The 22,966-nt window shown below is 34.3% G+C and overlaps 1 protein-coding gene across 2 annotated transcripts in view; it reads left to right on the top strand.

Moving 5' to 3' along the window:
- LOC136041458 (programmed cell death protein 2-like) overlaps positions 1-22,966 on the top strand; it is a 113,396-nt gene that overhangs the window by 48,128 nt on the left and 42,302 nt on the right. The gene's annotated exons all lie outside the window — the stretch shown is intronic.

Here is a 22,966-nt window from a genome sequence, read left to right as displayed (position 1 = left end):
ATCTGAGGACATGGATAATTTTGAAAACCCACTCTGCCTTTCCATGACGTTAAATAAAAATTGAAATAGGGATAAAATCCTTCAATAAGCAGTGATAGATTTCACAATAAAATACTAGATATTTTGGTCACATATACAGTGACCGAAATATCTAATATTTTTCTTTGAAAGTTATCACTGTCTATTATAGGTTTTATCCCTATTTGAACTTTTATTTATCGGCTGAGGGACATCGGTATAATAAAGATAACAAAAAGAAGACGTAATAGTACCCGTGGTTATTTGTTGTAGAGAGTTTGGTGGGCTAACCCATCAAATGAGGGGCTTTAGAACAGGGCGATTCGAATAATGAACTTTTGGATCAAACGCAATTTTTACAAGGATTTTGGTTTTTTTTTTTCGAAATTCTGAAGCAAAAATTTTGGTACTTCAAATTACTGTTGAATTGACAGATATTACTTCATAGAGTTGCTGGATCTCATTTAGTTGCGTATTTAATGGCATGAATTATTAGCCGTTTTTAAGTTTTGATAACCAAGGGCTTAGCTACCTCTGCTGATATCATATGATATCAGAATTAGGGGGCTCGCAAGGATTCAACACCAATTGCTACCTCAGTGGTGTTATTAGTTTATTTAGAGTAAGCTGAGAAAAAATATAAAACCTCCGATAATACTTTTCTAAGATAATCAAATTTTTGATGAAAAAAAAAATAACAATGAAATAAGTACATCAATAAAAAAATGTAAAGTCAAAATCAAAACGAGACAAAATTAACTTGACTAGGGCTGACAACTCCCCTACCTTCTCAAAATCAACAAATAATTTGCACTTTACTGAAAAAAACAAAACAAATTACTGTGCAGCTCTTTATTTTTCTTTGAAAAAACTGTTTCGAATATTTCTTTTTAAAATTAATAACTATAATATAAATTAAATCAATTTAGATAAATAAAACTATAAGATAAATATCAGAAATATTTCTCTATAATAACATAGGAGGTATCATCCTGCAGCGACCTTACACATATCCAAAGCTGCATACATGTGAATGCCCATGGAAAGTTAGACAACTTAGGCATTTAAATGCGGTCATTCAGGCATGTGATACCCCTCCTCCTCCTTGCACAATAGCCTACCCACAATAACTTAAAGAAAACAAAACAAATACTATGCTGACCGATGATTTGTATCATCGTAAGCCTACGACACCAGGATTCGAACCCAATTCTGGAGCGCTAACCACTGAGCTATCCATCCTTCATAATAGCTCTTACAAAATTGTATTCCACTGCACATAATTTCACGAAATATCAAGTCAATTAAAATAGTTAAGACAAGAACAAAGATAATAAATGTCTCTGTTTGCCAATCATTTTGAATGATTACATATAAAAAAAAGTTTTTTTTTTTCAATTGATACTAAGGAGCAATATAAAACTTAAAATTAACAGAAATTATCGTTTATATGGGGGGGCTGCTCTCTCCTCATCCCTCTCTTTCCGCTTGATTGAACATTAAAAAAAGCTTATTATCCTAATTAAACGACCGATGTGTTTCTGGAGTCGCTGTTAAGGAATTGGGACAAGCAGTCGAACTTTAGCGTAAAGAACAAGGTATTGAGGATACCCTTACATATGCAGTACCTTCTATTCGTTATAAGTTTTGGTGCTGCTCCTTACTTTGAGTTAAAAAAAAAGTTGCTTTTTATTTAGTTTCTAATTATTTTTAAGTAATACCAGGGCATCGGGCCCCCTCCGTGGAAAAACAGTTATTCCTACGTAAGATACCCCCCCCCCCAACAAGGAAACACGAAAAAATTCTTGCGGATATCTCCAGACGAAAATTGTCCTTAGCGCACTTTCATATGAAAAGATACTTGACATTATTCTTTTCTTCCTTAATGGTTTAAAATCAAAAAGGAGGTTTAACGGCACCCCCCCCCCCAGTGCTGCTGTCTACCAACTAAATTCATAGATTGCGATAGTTTTTACTATAGTTAAAGATATCAAAATGTTCTTTTCCAGTGATATTATCGACCCATTATTTTTAGTTTCTATTGAATTTATAAATTACTAGCTGTTGGGGTGGCGTCAAGCGCAACACCTAGTTGTTGGGGGGCTCTTTGCGCCCCCATGCCCCCCCCCCGCGCGTGTAAGTCGTTACGCGCCATTGTAGTTGTGTCCCTGTGTCCCACTTGTGAATATATATATATAATATATATATATATATAAATATATATATATATATATATATATATTATATATATATATATATATATATATATATATCTTCTATATATATAAAAATAAGTTGTCTGTGTGTGTGTGTGTGTGTGTGGGTGTGTGTGTGTGTGTGTGTGTGTGTGTGTGTGTCGAGTGACGTCATGTTTGTGTGTCGACTGACGTCATGAAGTTAGTTGTCGTCATGTTTGTTATGACGATGACGTCATTAAAGGTATTTAAGACATTCGTTCACGGAAAAATGTTTAATTGTAAAATGACTGAAGAACCTACAATGGCAACAGCCGAGGAAGCTGCTCAAACAGTCTATGCCAAAAAACGTGCTGCTGATAGAGAAAGTAAGAAAAGAAAGCGTGCCGAGGAATCACAAGAACAGCAAGAAAACAGGCTTGCGGCTGATAGAGAAAGTAAGAAAAGAAAGCGTGCCGAGGAATCACAAGAACAGCAAGGAAAACAGGCTTGCGGCTAAAGAACGCAAAACCGCGCAGTTAGATGAAATCCACATGGACAGCGATAGTCAAAACATATCAAAATTGAAAATGATAGCGATGATGATTGGGTTTGGGATTTTGACTTGGATAAGGTCATCAATGCCTACCAGATTTAAGTTAAAAAAAAACAAAGGTTTGGCGATATGTACTTCATAGTGACGCTGAAAAATAAAGAAGAAAAAACTGAAAAAAGAAAAAAGGTAAAAAACTAAAAAAAAACTAAAAAGAAAAAACACTCAAAGAGAAATTACAGACCGGGACACAAATGACGACCGAGGACAGAGGGAATATAAATGACGACCGGGAACCTCAAAGAGAAATTACAAACTGGGACACCCGGGCACAAATCACGACCGGGACACAGGGAATATAAATGACACCGGGACACAGGGACACCACTACAACGGGGACGCCGGGGGCACAGGTGGGGCGACTGACGTCATGAAGTTAGTTGTCGTCATGTTTTTTATGACGATGACGTCATTAAAGGTATTTAAGACATCCGTTCACGGAAAAATGTTTAATTGTAAAATAACTGAAGAACCTACAATGGCAACAGCCGAGGAAGCTGCTCAAAGAGTCTATGCCAAAAAACTTGCTGCTGATAGAGAAAGTAAGAAAAGAAAGCGTGCCGAGGAATCTCAAGAACAGCAAGAAAACAGGCTTGCGGCTAAAGAACGCAAAACCGCGCAGTTAGATGAAAATCCACATGGACAGCGAGAGTCAAAACATATCAAAACTGAAAATGATAGCGATGATGATTGGGTTTGGGATTTTGACTTGGATAAGGTCATCAATGCCTACCAGATTTAAGTTAAAAAACAAAGGTTCGGCGATATGTACTTCATAGTGACGCTGAAAAATAAAGAAGAAAAAGAAAACTGAAAAAAGAAAAAAGGTAAAAAACTAAAAAGAAAAAACACTCAAAGAGAAATTACAGACCGGGACACAAATGACGACCGAGACAGAAGGAATATAAATGACGACCGGGAACCTCAAAGAGAAATTACAGACTGGGACACCCGGACACAAATCACGACCGGGACACAGGGAATATAATGCCGACCGGGACACAGGGACACAACTACAACGGGGACGCCGGGGGGCACAGGCGGGATATATAAATGACGACCGGGACACAGGGATTGTTCGAATAGAAATTACAGACCGGGACACAAATGACGACCGGGACACATGGAATATAAATGACGACCGGCACACTCAAAGAGAAATTACAAACTGGGACACCGGGGCACAAATGACGACCGGGACAAAGGGAATATAAATGACGACCGGGACACATCATTAGAATAATGAGGTATAGATCTGAATATGGATTGGTTTTCCCATGGACAATTATATGTTGCATGTTCAAGAGTCAGTAAACCTGACAATCTATTTATATGCACAGACAATGGGACAGCGAAGAATGTTGTATATTCACATGTTTTACGTAGTTAAAAACATATATTTATATCTATCTCTATTCACAGGTGGGACACAGGAACACAACTACAATGGCGCGTAACTAATATGGTGCGTAACGACTTACGCGTGCGGGGGGGGGGCGGAATATACAACATTCTTCGCTGTCTTAATGTCTGTGCATATAAATAGATTGTCAGGTTTACTGACTCTTGAACATGCAACATATAATTGTCCATGGGAAAAATTATTCGTATTCAGATCTATACCTCATTATTCTAATGATATGTCCCTGTGTCCCGGTCGTCATTTATATTCCCTGTGTCCCGGTCGTCATTTGTGTCCCGGTGTCCCAGTTTGTAATTTCTCTTTGAGTGTCCCGGTCGTCATTTATATTCCCTGTGTCCCGGTCGTGATTTGTGTCCCGGTGTCCCAGTCTGTAATTTCTCTTTGAGGTTCCCGGTCGTCATTTATATTCCCTGTGTCCCGGTGTTCCGGTCGTCATTTGTGTCCCGTTGTCCCGGTCTGTAATTTCATCAGTTGACAAACATGACGTCTGTCGACAAACAACTTCATGACGCATACAGCTCAATCCTTATAATGACGTCAGTCGACAAACATGACGTCAGTCGACACACAAACATGACGTCACTCGACAGAAATAACACACATACAACTTATTTTTATATAGATAGATAGATTTGTCTGGTGGAGATTCAGAACGTGAGACCCGAGATTTCCTTTGTTAAAAGAACGACGCGTTAGTCAACTAAAAAAACAAGTCAAAGATATTATTATGTACTTACAAATACATTCTAATCAATAGGTTTCATGCAGTTGCTATGCTTTGAGATCATTACTTTGTTTCTGAGAATTTCTTGGCGTCATTCTGTCAGCCTGTCCACCTGGACAGATAATGAGTTTTCTATTAGAGGTGGTCATAGGAAATACACTTGTTATGCCTTGTGATTCTTTTTTCCCGGAATTTCAGGGTATCATTCTGACAACACACATACCACAAAGATTTGAGATCATTTTTAGGCAGACTTATTCTTTTTTTAATGTAATGGTCCCAAACACACTTATTTTTCATTATTGGGTCTCCCCCTCCAGACCCCAAATTCCTTCCACCTTGTTTCCTCCCTCATGTCTTAAAATAACATTACATTTACTTATAAAAAAAGAAATTCACTTGTGATGTTTCTGAAATATGAAAAAAAAATGGTAAGCATATCCTACTCGTGATTATTTCTTTTAGAAAAACAAAATCTACAGTTAAATTTTTTAGATTTAGTTTTTTTTAACTTTTTTTCAACTTTTTAAATGACATTGCATATACTTATAACAAAAATTCGGTAGATATTTTTGGGGATATGAAATAATAGTAAAATCTTGTTTGGTATTATCGAAATCAAATATTTCAAGAATAAATTTGTTCACGAGAGTGTCTTACAAAATTTGCAGGTAGTGAATTATTTTTGCGCAATGCTTGTGCATTGAAGGATGTAGTTACGTAATTTTTGGTAAAAATGGCTTTTGGATTTTCCTATATGCGGCTGCCCACGTGGCAACTTTCCGGCTGATTATAGACAGTAATTATTTTATTGTATGTTTTCGATCAGTGTTAAATGTGCACTGGAAGGATAAACTGGTCTTATTTAAAAAAGTGAAGATGAAACATTTCAAGAAAGTTTGTGTACATGATAAAGTTATTGTAGCATTAAAAAAGTTAAGATGAAATATTTCAAGAAAGTGTGTGTACATGATAGAGCTATTGTAGCTTTGAATGCTGACAAAGACGAATATTTGAATTACGAAACAAGTACTAGCGGTGACTTTATTGGAAGTACGAGTGCATTGTCGTGATAGTGAAAGATTAAATTTCTTTAGAGTACCGAAAAAAAATCAGCTCTCATAATGGTGTGACATTAACATTTTAGAGATGATAGAAGGCAAAGAGAATCTGCTATCAGAGATGATAGCAGGCAAAGAAAATGCAAGCATAAAACTAATAGTTGATGATAAGAGTCATCTTCTTGCTTATCGTTCTGGTAACTTGGTACCTGTTGATGAATCTTGTCACCATCTTTCTGATACTGCTATTCAAATGAAACCAAAGGGAAAAAATACCTATTGCTCTACGAATATCTTAAACCATACATTGTCTATGTGCTTGAAACAAGATGCAAATAAATATATGGATTACTGAAAAAATTCCAAATATTTTCTTCAAAGTGTTTTGCTGCTTGAAATAAGATAAGGAAATATGCTATAGTGTTGGTCAAAATCTAATGTTTCTAGAAATAAGATAGAAGTAAGCAAATGTATTATCCATATTGTCAAATTTTCATCAAAATGTTTCTTTGATTAGAGTAAGATGAGGAAATATGCAGTGGCGTTGTTCAAAATGTATGATTTCGAAATAAGTGCTCATTATTCAAAATATATCATATTTTCATCAAATTTTGTGATGTTTGAATAAGATGAGGAAATATGCGATGCTGTTGACAAAATATATTGTTTTCTTTTAATAAGATAGAGATAAGCAAATCTATTTTTCAAGCATGTGAAATATTTTCATCAAAATGTTTTGCTGCCTGAAATTGAATGAGTGTTGTTGAATGAGAGTATGATATGGTGTTGTTCAAAATGTATCGTTTATTGAAGTAAGATTACAAATAAGCAAATGCATGATTCAAAATATCAAATATTTTTATCAAAATGTTTAGTTTTTTGAAATAAGATAAAGAAATGCTCAATGATGTTGCTCAGTATGTATAGTTTCTTTAAATATGATGAAAATAAACAAATGTATTATTCAAAATATCAAATATTTTCATCAAAATATTTTGGTGATTGAGATAAATTAAGGAAGTATCCGATGCTGTTGTTGAAAATGTATGATTTCTTGAAATAAGATCGAAATAAGCAAATGCGTTATTCAAAATACATAGTATTTTCACCAGTTTTTTTGCTGCTTGAATGAGATGAGGAAATATGCGATGGTGTTGAAAAAATCTATCATTTCTTGAAAAAAGATGGAAATCAGCAAATGTATTATTCATAAAATCAAACATTTTCATTAAAATTTTTGGCTGATGGGAATAAAACGAGGAAATATGCGATGGTGTTGTTCAAAATGTATTGTTTCTCCAAATAAGATAAAATAAGCAAATATATTATTCAAAATACATAATATTTTAATCAATTTTTTTTTTACTGAAATAAGATGAGGAAATATAAGATGGTATCCGTCAAGATATATTCCTTCTTGAAATAAGATTGAAATAAGCAAATGTATTATTCAAGAATAACAAATATTTTCATCGAAATATTTTTCTGCTTGAAATAAAATGAGAAAATATGCGATGGTGTTATTCAGAATATATTGGTTCTTGAAATAAGATGGGAATATACAAATGCTTTATTATAAAATATGTATTATTTTCATACAAATATTTTGCTGCTTGAAATAAGACGAGGAAATATTCGATGACTTTGTTCGAAATGCATTGTTTCTTGAAATAATTAAACAAATAAATAAAAGTTTTTTTTTAATTTTAAGCAAGGAGCGACATTAAAACTTAAAGCGAACAGAAGTTATTCCGTGTATGAAAGGGGCTGCTCCCTCCTCAACGCCCCGCTCTTTATACTAAAGTTTGACTCTTTCTCGCAACTCTACTTTTTAAAACAATAAAAATTTTCATATACGAAATGCTTTCTGTTCGTTTAAAGTTTTAATGTCGCTCCTTACTTGCAGCTAAAAAAACTTGTTATTTTTAAATTTAATTTATGAAGGTTTTGAATTATTACAGGTTTCAATTTTTGCTCACATACATGAAGAATATTGTCCCAATTCTTTGAAAATGATTCCTGAATCACAAAGGCTGTAGAATAAAACTTGAAATTATTAAGGAAAGTTTAGCGTAAAGAGCGAGGTGTTGAGGAGGAGGAGAGCCCCCTTATAAACGTAATAATTTCTGCTCGTTTGAGGTTTTAATACTGCTCCGTACTTCCAGTTGAAAAACTTTAAAAAAAAATTTAAAATAAACTTTTTAAAAAAACTTGTTTTTAAATAATGTTAGAAAATCCTGTGCCCCCTTCATGGAAATTCTCTTCCCTCATGATAAATTCCTCCATTGAAAGATCCTCTCAAGTAACCCCCTCCTCCTGCCCCCCCCCTCCAAACGCGAAAAAGTCCCCCTGAAAACACCTTTACATTTCCCAATAACCATTACTATATGTAAAAGATGGTCAAAGCTTGTAATTTGCAGGCCCTCCCCTGGGGAATGTGGGGGTTAGGTCATCCCCATAAACAGTTATTAGGTTTTTTGACTGTTTTGAACAAATTGGTTATCTAAAAATTTTGATCCGGTGACTTTAAATTGAGCGTGGGAGGGGGCCTAGGTGCCCTCCAATTGTTTTGGTCACTTACAATGGTCACTAGAACTTTTTTTTCACATTTTTTCGAAATGTTTTGCTGATTGAAATGAAATGAGGAAATATGCGATGTTTTGATAAGCATAAACGAGTCTGATAAGCGTTAATATAAATATCAGTTGAGTCTCGGGAAATACGTGTAAATTTTCATCTCAATAGGCTAGAAAAAAAAAACTTGAGTCTAAACTGTATCAAGACTTACTTCGTTCTCAGAACACTGGTAAATGTTAAGTTTCTGTTGTCAGTTAAGTCTGTTAAGTTTCTGTTGTCAGTTAAGTCTGTTAAGTTTCTGTTATCAGTTAAGACTTACTTAAAACGCTAACTTTTCTCAGGTATTCTTCTGATCCCCGCTCTGGGTTTTTTTTTTTCCTGACTAAGTTTCTAATTAATTTCTAGTATGTCAAACCTTAGAGAAACTTCAGTGTGAAGATGAAGTATTTGAAAGAAGAGTAAAGAGTCATATTGGAACTTATAAAGCAAAATAAGGTCCAGCAGCAATTTAAGTTTAAACTGGAAAGGGAGTCCTTTCAAAGAGCAATTAAAACCAAAAACGAACCAAAGTTAAAATAAATGATTACAGATAAGATTTATTCCTTATGAAATATGTGTACAATATTTACATTTTACTATTCCCCCAAAGGTTCATTTGCCTTGAGCCATATTGGAACTTATGATAAGTAAAATAAGGCCCAGCAACAATTCAAGTTTAAACTGGAAAGGTAGTCCTATCAAAGAGCAATTACAACCAAAAACAAACCGAAGTTAAAATAAATAATTGCAGATAAGATTGATTTCTTATGAAATATACATACAATATTTACATTTTACTATTCCCCCAATGGCTTATTTGCCTTGAGCTATATTGGAGCTTATGATAAACAAAATAAGGTCCAGCCACAATTCAAGTTTAAACTGGAAAGGTAGTCCTATCAAAGAGCAATTAAAACCAAAAACAAACCGAAGTTAAAATGAATAATTACAGCTACGATTTATTTGTTATGAAATATACAATTTACATCTTACTATTCCCCCAAAGGCTTATTTGCCTGTTAAGAAAGGGGAAGACATACAAGTCACTTACTCAATGTAAAAACAATAATCACATACTCTAAAAAGAGAAGAGCAACAAGGAGAAGAAAATAATACAAACAAAATAAATCCACAGAACATAAAACTAAATAGATTAAATTGACAAAATTATTTAAGTAGATTAAATACACTCCTATAATATAATAATAAATATATAAGAAAAACAAATAAAAAAACAGATAAAAACGGCTTCTAAGAGGCCAAAGAATTTTTAACAATTTTTTTGAACAAACTAAATGAGTGGCACTTTCGAGCTGATTCAGGCAATTGATTTTATACAATATGATTCGTCTTTACGCTACGGGTCTCCTTTCCTTCCCTAGGTTGTCGATTGACATTTAAAAAAAATCCTGTTGGTATTCCATGATATCATTCCCAAGTTTAACCGTCATCCAACATTGAATCATCTCATAATTGAGAAAAAGAATATCTAAATTACTTATTAACTTTCTTGATATTGTAGTGCCAAATGCAATATAGCTTGTTAAAAAAAAAGTAACATGTGGCTGAGAAATTGGTATCGAGGTACCGAGGAATTGGTAACGATTAGATTAGCTGTTTCTCCATATTTGATATTTTAGTTTGGATAGATAACAATATATCGATTTAATGCTTTTGCATTGAAGTTTCCAGGTGAATATCGCTATTGACGGGTATGTTGATCGATTGAAATATTTCAGTAATTCCGGTAATCTGGAAATTGACCCGTAACTATTATCTCAATTAACCTTTTCAACTGAACAGAATGTATGGAGCGTTAAGTATTTGCTTTGGTAGCCCTGAAAAGCGCTTTTTTGGTAGTATAGGGTGGTCTGTTATGGATATTAGTTTTTTACTGCTTTCAAAAGTGTTTCCAAATCCTTTCAAGCTTTCGATGTTTATTGAGGACACATTTGTTTCGAAATTTCTTCTCGCATTCATTGCATTCATATACCTTCAATCTGGTTTTAGAGTTGGTCTTAGGACCATACAGGTGTACACCGAGGCCATGTTTGTTGAGAAATGTCTTCTCTCATGTCTTGCATTTATAGTAAGAGCTATTAGAGCTGGTACCAGAACTATTAATGTTATAAATTTGACGTTTTTTGTCATCAATAAGAACCTCATATGCATTTGAAATCTCTTGGAAACGGATTGTGGCTTCTTCCTGTTGTCTGGGTTTTTATCAGGATGCCATCTCAGGGCCAAACAACGGTACGACTTCTTTATCTTTGCTTTAATTTTATTTTTGTTCATACATCTAATTTTGTTTTTATTTAACTTTAAAATAGCATAATATTCATTTTTCTTATGTACTTTTCCCCTTGACATGATATAAATGTTCTAAATCTTTGTCTAACCTGGATCCTCGTGTTGCTATTTTAGCACTGAGGGTGAACAATGTACTGTGTTCTATATTCATTATGAATGATGTCATTGAGTTTTAACTTTATGCCACTCTTCACCTAAATTTACAGCAGTCTTAAGTTAAGACTGATTCATATTTTGGTGTGACGTCATGTCTTGTTTTGGATTAACTGCTGTTCAAAAGCGATGACGTTAATAACACAAGAAAGATTGTAATCAACACAGAAAGAAGTATTCGACGTTAAAATGCAATAAATACGGATACTAAGCAATAATAAAGCTGTGTTAGGATGAGGGATGGGAAAGGCAGACATTGTGTTGTAATGTAAATTTGTCATGGCTTGTTCTGTAAATGTATGTTTTAATACAGAAATTGTATCACTGGTGATACAATGGTGGTTCCACTCTCTCTTGTGCTTTGAAAAAAACATTGATTAGCCCTTTCCTCCTGTTATCTCATAAATTTATAGGATAAATTCTAACAAAATTTTCATTTGTTAACAAAATTATTTTCCATTTATTCTTTATCATTATTTATAATAACTAATTATTTATTTATTTTAACTCGTTATTTGAATAGTTTTATTATAATTACTTATTTTATACTTGATTACTATTATTATTTAATTTTTGTACCATTTTTATTGCTTAGTTTGTTTTACTAATTTATGACCTGATCTAATGTATTAATTGCACCCTCTACTGTATTAAAATAAAAATTATTTGAAAAATTAATAGTAAGTAATTAACCAGATTACTGACGTTTCTTGACTACTAAGGTCCCCGCGTCTACCCTGAAGCGTGTTGCTACATTAAGGTTCTATCTCTGGGTCCCATATGACCAAGCTAAGGTCAAGCCAACTGCACCACTACATGACCTGCAAAATAGTTATGATCGTTAGATTGTTTATTTGAAATTTTGTGACTCTAAAATTTTAGTGCTCGGGGCAAATGCCTCCACCGTCCCCCTAAAACCGTCTCTGAATCGGATACAACTGTCACTGAATCAGATCACGTGACAAATTGATTCTAGTTTAAATGGGAGTTCCTTGGAATGATAAATTTGCTGTCTGAAAATGAACCTTTGGTATTTCAATTGGTTCTTATGAATGCTGATGTTCCAGGAAGTATTTTTTGGATCTATTGACGTGGCCCAGTTTGATATTATGTATTGCGTTTAGTATTGTGGTCTGGTTTTCCATTTTGAAACCGTGACATTTAAAAATTAATTTACACAAGAAAGTCTATTACTTAGCGCCAACCCTTGTTTCCCTTTTTCTTAACTGGAAAGATTTGACTGTAAAATTCTAGAGACAACTGGTTAGAGCCGTCTAGATACGGCTCTAGGGGCAAAAGAAAAGCATTGAACATGTTGGCTAGGATTTTTTTTTCGATCAAAACATAGGTTTTTGTACTATAAGCCCACGTGGATTTGTGGTCTATCTACTGTAAAGCTGCAATTTAAATTAAAGGCACTATGTGTTACCAGGTTTTCAAGATAGTGTATCTGCGATGTCTCAGAATAGGCTTGGAAGGTTAAGTTGGTAAAACTCTTGGAATGATTAAGTTGGAAAAACTCCTGATATGACTTCAAATTTTTACTGAAATAATAGGAATTGTATTTGCAAAAGTAAAACCAATGAAATAGATAATAAGAACTTGAAATAAATGTGAAAGTGTTTTTTGTGAGAATATTGATAGGTAATAGACCTCTCATGCATAAAGCCCCTAAGCCCCAGGAATGAAAAAAAGAAGAAAAAATAAAGTAGACTTATTATCTTGGCAATACCTTCCCGGTATACACTTTTTGTCCTCACACAAGTAGTTTTAATTTGGCTCTAGACCGAATTCCCTCCTCCTGGACAAGGTTTCCCTCCAGGACGGGGGGTCACCCTAGAATAAAAAAAATATAGAAAAAGCAGAATCAAAGGAGTTATTGGAACTATTTGAAATGAATACCTAAACTCTACGGTTTACCAAAAATACATAAACAGGGTATTCCCTTAAGACCTATCGTAGCTTGTACTAAAGCCCCTGCTGCCAATATTGGAAAATGGCTTTGCACAGCTTTCAAACCTTTATTGTATTCTCAAAATTCCTATATTCGTAATTCGGCAGATTTGGTTAAAAAACTTAGCAACACAAGTATTTCAGAAAACACAATAGTTAGTAGTTTTGGCATTGTTTCCATGTATACAAATTTAGATGTGACTATTTCTGAGGAATTATTAAAAACTAAAATAGAAGAAAATTACCACTTGATCGAGACTTCAGCGACAGGAATTGATTGTGAAGTTTCAATTACTGTGGTTAAAATTTGTACTAAGTTTTCTATGTATTTTCAATTTGGAAATTCTTTTTATCAACAAAAAAATGGGTTACCCATGGGGGCACCTTTGTCCGGGCTACTAGCAAATATTTACGTCGAGAATCTTGAGAATTGGGCATTGAATTCTTATTTTTTAAAACACGTCTATTGGGGTCGCTATATGGATGGCGTAATTTCACTTTGGAATTATGGGGAAGCTGAACTTTGGGGCTTCTTAAATCATCTTAACACTTATGACCGAAATTTGCAGTTCACCCTAGAAGTTGAAATTGAAAATAAACTACCGTTTTTAGATGTATTAATTATTCGTAATGTTGATAAACTGGATTTTACTATCTATCGATAGCCAACACGAAACAATAGATATCTTCATTTTAATTCAAATCACCCCCCACAAGTTAAAAGAACAGTTGTAACTTCCCTCATTGATCGAGCCCTCAATATTTGCTTCGATTCGTATATAAATGCAGAAATAAACTTTATCAGAGATATTCTTTTTGGTAATGGATACCCCGTTCCTTTTGTCAATAAAATAATTAACCGTAGAATAAAAAGACATTCTTTTAAAATCGAAAAAGATACTTCACAATGTGAGGCTACTGATAAGCCCTCATATATTGTCTATCTTCCGTATATCCCAAAGACCACAACAAAATTAAAAAATATTTCCACAAAAAATAATCTGTACGTAGTTTTTACTAATAATTTTAAAATCATCAGTTTCTTAAATTCGGGTATAGATAAGACCCCAGTTACTCGCCAAAGAGGGGTCTATCAAATACCCTGTGATTGTGGAAATTACTATTTCTTTATACTCAAACTTAATTAAAAATGAGCTAACAAAATATTTTACTAAACTGATTTATGATAGTACTGAACCAACTACGAAAAGGCCTTTGAGACAGGCTGCTAAACAAGCAAGATTGGCTCTAAGAAATTGCATCTAATCATTTTGTTCTCTTTAGTTTGAATGAGTTTATATTCTCATTTCATTCTTTTCGCCAGTCCTGGTTGAACTTCTTGGAAGTAAGGACGCTAGGGCTATTTTTAAAAAAAAAGGTTTTAAAAAGTGTTTTTAATTATTTAGTTTCAACTCTCACAATTTGATGTAAGTTCATTTATATATATATATATATATATATATATATATATATATATATATATATATATATATATATATATATATATATATATATATATATATATATATATAGAGAGAGAGAGAGAGAGAGTTTCTCTCTTATTCTTGTATTGTGCTGAAGACGGCCCTTGGGCATAGGACCGAAATATCCACAGAACTGATTTCCAGTGTCTTGAAAAGATTCTCCCTATTGTCTCTACTTTGTATTTGTTTGTTATGGAAAGGCAGTGTGGTCTTCGTCACTATTTTCGTCTAGCTTATGGGGAGCACTTACCTATGATATCTTTTATTTTATTCGTCTGGGTAAAAACATGCTAATATTATCAATCAACAAAAATTTTTAGAATCCTGTAGAAATGAAAACCTTATTCCCAAGTCTTTAAGATATAAATTACATTTAAATACCCGGAAAGAAGTGCAATTTGAACGTACACTACAGTTAAAAACCTTAATCCATATAATTAAGGACAAAAAACAGAAACGACATATTATTTCTTCAGAGAGAAAATCGTTGGAAACTTTTTTGCTGGAAAACCTGTCCACTGTTGATTTTGCTCAAGTTGTTAGATTAGAAAGGAATTTGTTTAGCCACGATTTTCGCTTGTCCAAGGAACGCCTCTATTAAAAATTGGAAGGCTTACGAAATGAATCTTCGATGAGAAACCGTATTTATTTCCAAGATTCACTCCTGGATCCGTTATTGCTAACCTCTCTTCTAGAACATTAGAACCCCAGGAAATCGAAACACTAGAAAAAGGTCCAAAATTTTCTTTTCTACCGAAACAGGTTCCTGTGGCAGATATAGTTTCCTCTCTAGAGTCCGCTTTGCATAAACACTATCCTTCTGTCTCTAACCCGGGTGAAGTTAGATCTGGTCTTATAAATATCGTTTATAATAGCCAAAAAAAGTTTAAGCCTCCTACCAATTCCACACCGGAAAATTTGCATGACATAAAAATACTATCTAATCTCCGAAAAGATCTTTCTATTATAATAACTAAAGCAGACAAAAGCAATTCACTGGTTGTCATGAATACGACAGACTATGACAACAAAATTCTTTCGCATTTAAATGACACAATTACATATAAAACAATAACTCATGATCCTACTGATCAGTTCGCTAATAATATTATAAATGAATTAAAACAACTAAAACATAATGGTAAAATCACCCCACAACTATACAATAAATTTTCTCCCCGTGGTAGTTTCTGTCCTAAACTCTTCAGAGCTTCCCAGAATAAAATCAGACCCTATAATATCCCCTTGTAAGCTGTTTTTTCCATCTCTAATTTTTTTATATGCTCTGATTTTATTCTGGGAAGCTACATTTAGCTGTCTTAGATCCACAGATTTCCAAGATCTTGAAAGTCCCTAGGGGGAATTTTGCTAAGAGTTTACGTTTCCAAGGGCATATCTTTGTATTCAATTAAGTTATGTTTTTTAGTTCGGAAAAAATCGGGGGGGGGGGGTGAACACCCTATGCCACTCCACTGGATATGGCCTTGGCTTTCTATCTTCCTGCCAGCTGTACCTATTGTCCGGGCAATTTCGTTGTAATTGGGTTTTTTCTCCTAGTCGAAGAATATTGATATCTAGAAACTGAAGCCGCTGCTTCATAGACTTTGTGATAACAAAGTCAGAAGGACTCATATCGGGAGGACTTGTGGTTGGCTCGTAGTTTTGATCAGGTTTCGCAAGAATATATTTGTAGAATGGAGTACGTTCAAAAAAAGATTTTCTGGCAATATTTTTCTTATTGTTCAAGGACATCTGCATTCGTCACGCTTCCAGTTAGGGAGATACCTATGCAAGTAGGGTGGGTTTTTATTGTGGGCCCTTAGATGTATAGATATTGGCCAAACTCCACTAAGGGGCTTTTGATATCTTGGAAATCTGTTGATCTAGGACAAATAAATGAACCTTCCAAGAATGTAATCAGAGCTTAAAATATTGCTTTGGAAGCTGTTTTTAAGTTTCCATCCCTCCTGTTTCTGTAGCGTATTCTAAGGCTTGGGAAAGTGCATTAACACAAGTCTACACCAGTCGTAATATTGGAAGCAAAAAATCTTTCCACAATATTAAATGAGTCTGATTTTCTTGAGCTCTAGGTTGTCCCTTTTCCTGTAAAATTTTCTGCAAGGAAAATTTTTCTGGAAAATTTTCTGAACAGGGTATTATGGCGCAACTTTCAGGTCCATTGAAGCCAAAAATTATTGCTTTATCTTGTCTATTACAAGTGTTTGTGTGGCCAAACCATTTATAGCACAGTTGGCGGTCTAGGCATAACTTTTAGAGCTTGGATAATATGTTCGAAAAAACGACAGAATACTAAAAGTCGGCATGTTGTTTCTGTTAATTTCTTTCAATTTTGGCCTGATATAGAGATATTAGGTTTTAATGAAGGTCAGATTTGATTGTATTGTTGCTGTGCTAGTCGCAGTATCTGATAGTTTCGACGTTGAGTCAGCGCGTTAAGCAAAACGACTTCTGGAAGGAATTACCTCTGCCTCTTCTGTCTCAACTTGGCACATAATAGAAACAATTGTAAATTATTTGTCAGAACAATTTTGAACAGAAATTTGGCTGATTTATAAGGCACCTGCACTGATTTGAGGGATATAAAAGACACTCCAAAAGCTTAGAAATAATAACAAATAAAACTTCAGCAAAAACATAACCGAACTCTTGGCTTTACACGATATCCTGGAATCCAAGTCTCCAGAATCCAATTAAATGCTCAGAACATGAGAAGTCAAGCCATTTCCACTCGTCCCAGAGACTCTTTCAAACTCAATAGCCGGTAAACGCAACATCGGTCAGTCAGATGAATCAGACTCAGATACATCTTTGTACTTCGAGATGAATGACCGTTTCACGAGTCAGATAGACCGATGTTTCATGCAAAATATGCCTCTGCTCAACGCTTTATAATTGGATTTAGATAGATCTGTCGAAGATTTATCTAAAAAGTGAAGTCGCTCCTACTCCCTGTTTTAAGTATGTTTGCTTAATCTTGTTTTGTTGTTCGTATCTTCATTAAAAAATGAAAAATAACATCCACACCGTCTTCTAAATTTTCGTGAATTGGTGGCACAGAGCACCTTTTATACCATGTATAATGTCAATGTAGTACTATCATGTAACTTTTTTGATTTTTAAATGCATTTGAATGTGACATCATTCAATTTTCAAAATTGAGTCTCTAAATTGTAGTCAGCTGAAGAGTGTACATCCTGCCCATGACCCACCAAAATATTGCCATGTCCCACCGATATGGCATGCGCCCAAAGTTGGGAATCACGGCTCAAGAGGGACAAAAAACTAGAGGAAGGTACTTCAGTACACTTCAAAGTCAATTCAGAAACTTCGAAGGGAACACATTATGTTAAATACCTTACCTAACCAAATGCATGCTCTACAATTAATATACGTATATCGCCGTTTTTCCACTGAACCTAAGTTAATTGCCTTTGAATAGAGATTAAATAAAAAAAAGTTTTTTTAACTGAAAGTAAGGAGAAACATTAAAACTTAAAACGAACGGAAATTACCCCGTATATGAAAGGGGCTGTTCCCTCTTCAGCGCCCTGCTCTTTACGCTAAAGTTTTTAACGTTTTAAAAATTAGAGTTGAGAGAAAGAGTCAAACTTTAGCGCAAAGAGCAGGGTGTTGAAGAGGGAACAGCCCCTTTTTTTGCCGTAGCAAAAAACGTGTTTTTGCCGTAGAAAAAAACAGCAAATTCGCAGTCTCCGGCATTCGTCGTCATTACCTCCAGGATTCGAATACGCCAGAGGGGATAGCCCGCAAATTTGGCTAGGAGTAAATCACCGATTTCAATGTTCACAGGACTCATGCCTAGTAAATGAAAGATTATAAAGTGAAAGAAACTTATCTTTCCGTGAGAGCCGAGCCTCACTAATGTATCCAAGTGAACAATCAGTCCAAACTGTGCGAGGTCAGCCCAACTGCTAATCCTTCTCTACACTAAAAAGTGTAATTAACGCGCAGGCAAATTATATCCAATTTTCTCTACACACCACACTTGGCTATCGTATCTAATTTTCTCAATTCAAAACGCCAAAAATCTGATTGTGTGATAAATTCAAGTATCAGATTGCACAGTTTCTGTAGTCACTGAATTAATTCATGGCTAAGGAATCAAGTTCAAACAATTCAAAAGTTCGAACAGGTGTAATCCCTTTGAGAGCTAGTTCAATACTGTAGCATATCAGTATATTGCAGGCATCTTCTTTGAATTAAATTCATTTTTTTTCGGTAATCTCGGTTATAACGTTTTTTTCTGATATTATGAGAAATAGAAACATTCAGATCGAAATAAAGATTTTTAATTTTATGAATGGCTTAAGAATATTAAGTGGAAACTTTCAGGGCATGATGAGGGGGATGTACAACTGACGAAAAGGCAATATGCGCATACTTCCTTATATGAAATTACTTCGTATATGAAAGGGGCTTTTCCTCTTCAACGCCCCGCTCTTTACGCTAAAGGTTTTTACTGTTTTAAGAGGTAGAGTTAAGAGAAAGACTCAAATCTCCGCAGATGAATCATTAAAGCGAAATTTGCATATTTATTTATTTGGCTAAATGGCTTTCCCATAGTTTTGATCGAATGATTTTGAGAAAAAAGGAGGGGGAGGAGGCCCAGTTGCCCTCCAATTTTTTGGGTACTTAAAAAGGCAACTAGAACTTTTAGTCTTTTACGAACGTTTTCATTAGTAAAAGATATATGTAACTTACAAATTAGCTTACGTAACAAACTTCTATATTCGTACGTTTTTCTTATGTATATGAGAGGGTTCACCCACTCGTGAATACCTCGCTCTTTACACTAAAGCTTAATATTTTGTCCCCTGAATCACAAAGGCCGTAGAATAAATAGTTGAAATTACTAAAAATGCTTTAGCGTAAAGACTGAGGTATTAGGAGGAGGTGAGCCCCTTACTTGCGTAATATTTTCTGTTCGTTTTAATTTTTAATGCTACTCCTTACTTTCAGTTGAAAAAATTTTGCATATCTATTTTTCATTGTTTTTTTTAAATAATGCTAGAAAAGGCTGTGCCCCCTTTATGGAAATCTTCTTCTCCCATGACAAATTCCTCCATGGAAAGTATCCCCACATAACCCCCTCTTCTCAACCCCCCTCCCAACCGAAAATACTCCTGAAAATGTCTGTACACTCCCCAAAAACCATTACTATATGCAAACACTGGTCAAAATTTGTAACTTGCAGCCCCTCCCACGGGGACTGTGGGGGAGTAAGTCGTCTCCAAAGACATAGTTATAAGGTTTTTCGACTATGCTGAATAAAATGGCTATCTCAGAATTTTGATCCGACGACTTTGGAAAAAAAGAGCGTGGGAGGGGGCCTAGGTGCCCTCCAATTTTTTTGGTCACTTAAAAGGGCACTAGAACTTTTCATTTCCGTTTGAATGAGCCCTCTCGCAAAATTATAGGACCACTGGGTCGATACGATCACCCCTGGGAAAAAGAAAGGAAAAAAAATAAAATAAACACACATCAGTGATTTGTCTTCTGGCAAAAAATACAAAACTCCACATTTTTGTAGATAGGAGCTTGGAACTTGTACAGTTGGGTTCTCTGATACGCTAAATCTGATGGTGTGATTTTTGTTAAGATGCTATGACTTTTAGGGGGTGTTTCTCCCTATTCTCTAAAATAGGGCAAATTTTCGCAGGCTCGTAACTTCTGATGGGTAGGACTAAACTTGATGAAACTTATATATTCGAAATCAGCATTAAATTCGATTCTTTTGATGTAACTATTGGTATCAAAATTCCGTTTTTTAGAGTTTTGGTTACTATTGAGCCGGGTCGCTCCTTACTACAGTTTGTTACCACGAACTGTTTTACAAAACTGGTTCTCTGACATCTAAGAGAGCAAACTTCTCGAGTGTGTTTTGTATAGTACAGAAGTACCTTCTATTGATAAGAAACTATCAGAAGCTTAAAAATGACTGGGTTCTTGTTCCAATTCAATAATAAATTTGTGTTGCGAGTCAAAAGAATAATAGGAGTCAAAATCTTAGAGAATGCGAGAAACAATCAGAAATATGGATAAACTATTAAAAGATGGATTGTTTAAAAGAAACTCGATTTCATATTTTTTTTTTTTTTTTTTTACTAGAGTTAGGAGTGAAATTAAAACTAAATGGACAAAACTTATTTCATATATGAGAAGAGCTGCCCCATATTCTGCCGCTCGCTTATTGCTCTAAAGCAGGACTTTTTAACCTTTTTTGTCATTCAGGACCCCGTTCGTGATTGGGAGTTTCCTATTGACCCCATCAAAATATAAAAGAAGGAAAAATAAATGTTTTTTGGTGACTTAGCTATTAGGTAAAAAAAAAATCTAAAATAAAAATTCCGCAAAAAGTTAAAAAATTGCCTTTATTATACTTACAAAAATTATGAGCTCTATTTTTCATCAAATTAGCATTTTTTTTTGCAATAACATAAACAAAAGAAAATTATCGCCGTCTTAGTTTGATCGAATATATTCGAACGCAGTCTGTGAGTGGTTCAGATTAAATTAAAATGAAAGAAAAAACTTTAGTGAGATGGGTGCTTGTTTTTTATTGCATAAGCAATTAAATCTTGGTGAAATGTTTGACACTGCTGGACGTAAGACCTCTTCAACATTTTCTAGCGATGAACAATGAACAAAAGGAGAGAAATATAAAAGAAAGATAAATAAATATCTTTTGATGATTTATTTATTAGATAGCAATATATACATGCATATGAAGACCTATAGTTTTAGAATTTTCTTAGAAACGTACAAAAATATAAAATTAAAAATTTCATTGCAATTATTATAGTTACAATCATTATATGTCCTACTTTTCATCAAAATTTTATTTTTGCAATAAAAAATAAGCCAGATTACAATAAAATTAGCCAAGATTTAAGCCGGCGAGTAAATTCAAGAATTTTCTGGCCAGTGTCCATTAAAACGAGACAGTCTGGTGGGAAATAAGCCAATATAGTAACACTGAGATGAGCGTCAATACTATAATATCCCGTATTTAAATATTTAAGTTTAGAATCTCTCGCGACCCTATTTGGGGTCGCGAGAGACCCTAAATTTTCATACTGACCCGAGTCAGCATGAAAAACTGGTCGGAGAGTAATATCCATGTACGCTTTTTTCTAAGTGTGGTACCAAAATTGCCTTCAAATGTCTCATAGAACTGATAGACTATATGAATTTCACTTACTCCATGGCTATCAACCTTAGTTCTACTCTAGGATGGATGGATGATAGACTATCTATTATATCTATCATTCTTGACATCATTTTTACACAATTCTGAAAAAGGCTTATGCCAGCTTTGCCTCTCACTCAGACTATCTGTCTTGTTTTTTTTTTTTTTTTTTTTTTTTTTTTTTTTTTTTTTTTTTTTTTTTTTCAATTAGACATGGCTTTCAGATTCTTCATCACAGTCTACCAAGATCTTATTTCAAACTCTGAAAATTTTGACCTTAAAATACAAATTTGGAGACTTCAGACACACCTTTTCAATATACACATGCACAAACGCACACAAATAGACAAACAAGTACGTGTTAGCTCCCCACAAACCTTTAGATAAATTGTTTTCACGCAGAATTGTTGACTCTCCAGTGGAATTTCGACAAATGCAGAAACACTGATTTGGGATTGGACAGCCAGACTCCCCAAGTCAAAGGAAGTCTATTTTATACGAAGCTACTCTCCGGGTCTCCGAGTAAATATCTAATCACATCAGATTACCCAATAATTTCAAATCACCTAAAATACTCATGTAAATCAACAGTTCAGCAAGTCAACTCACCAAAGTCAATTTTTTTAAGCACCTTTAATATAGACATAAAAACAGTAGCACTTCTTTAATCTACAGAATAGTAGTCATGCAAAGACGCAAAGACTACTGTTTTTTGCATGACCAACACAGCAATGCATCTGGTAAAAACTTTAGCTTTATGTTGCCTTTAATAATCTTCACTATTTTGATACAATGAGAATTTAGATAGTTCTTAGTCATGCAAAGACGCTCTTTCCAAAGACCTATATGCCACGCAATCACGTAAGCTTCACGGGAACCAATATTGAAATAGGAATTGGAATGAGCTGACAAAATATTAATTTTTAGCATGAACAAAATATATGATTACTCAGCACCAAAGACTTCAAGCTACCATACTTCAAGTATCAGTGACAAACAGAAATTATAACTTATGAGGGGGTCGCCTCCTTTTAAACACCTCGTTCTTCACGCTACAGTTTTCCGGCACTGTAAAAAAGTGACTTATTGTAACTGTATTGTTACTTAACGATCCTTGTGTTTCAGGAGCCGTTTTTAAAGAATTGGGACAAAATCTAAACTTTAGCGTAAAAAGAGAGTTGTTGAGGAGGGGAAAACCTTTCTCAAATA

Source organism: Artemia franciscana, unplaced genomic scaffold (assembly GCF_032884065.1).
Source record: "Artemia franciscana unplaced genomic scaffold, ASM3288406v1 PGA_scaffold_23, whole genome shotgun sequence".
Taxonomy (NCBI): Eukaryota; Metazoa; Arthropoda; class Branchiopoda; order Anostraca; family Artemiidae; genus Artemia; species Artemia franciscana.
The sequence above is the reverse complement of the archived record's forward strand: the minus strand, read 5'-3'. Positions and strand labels throughout refer to the sequence as shown.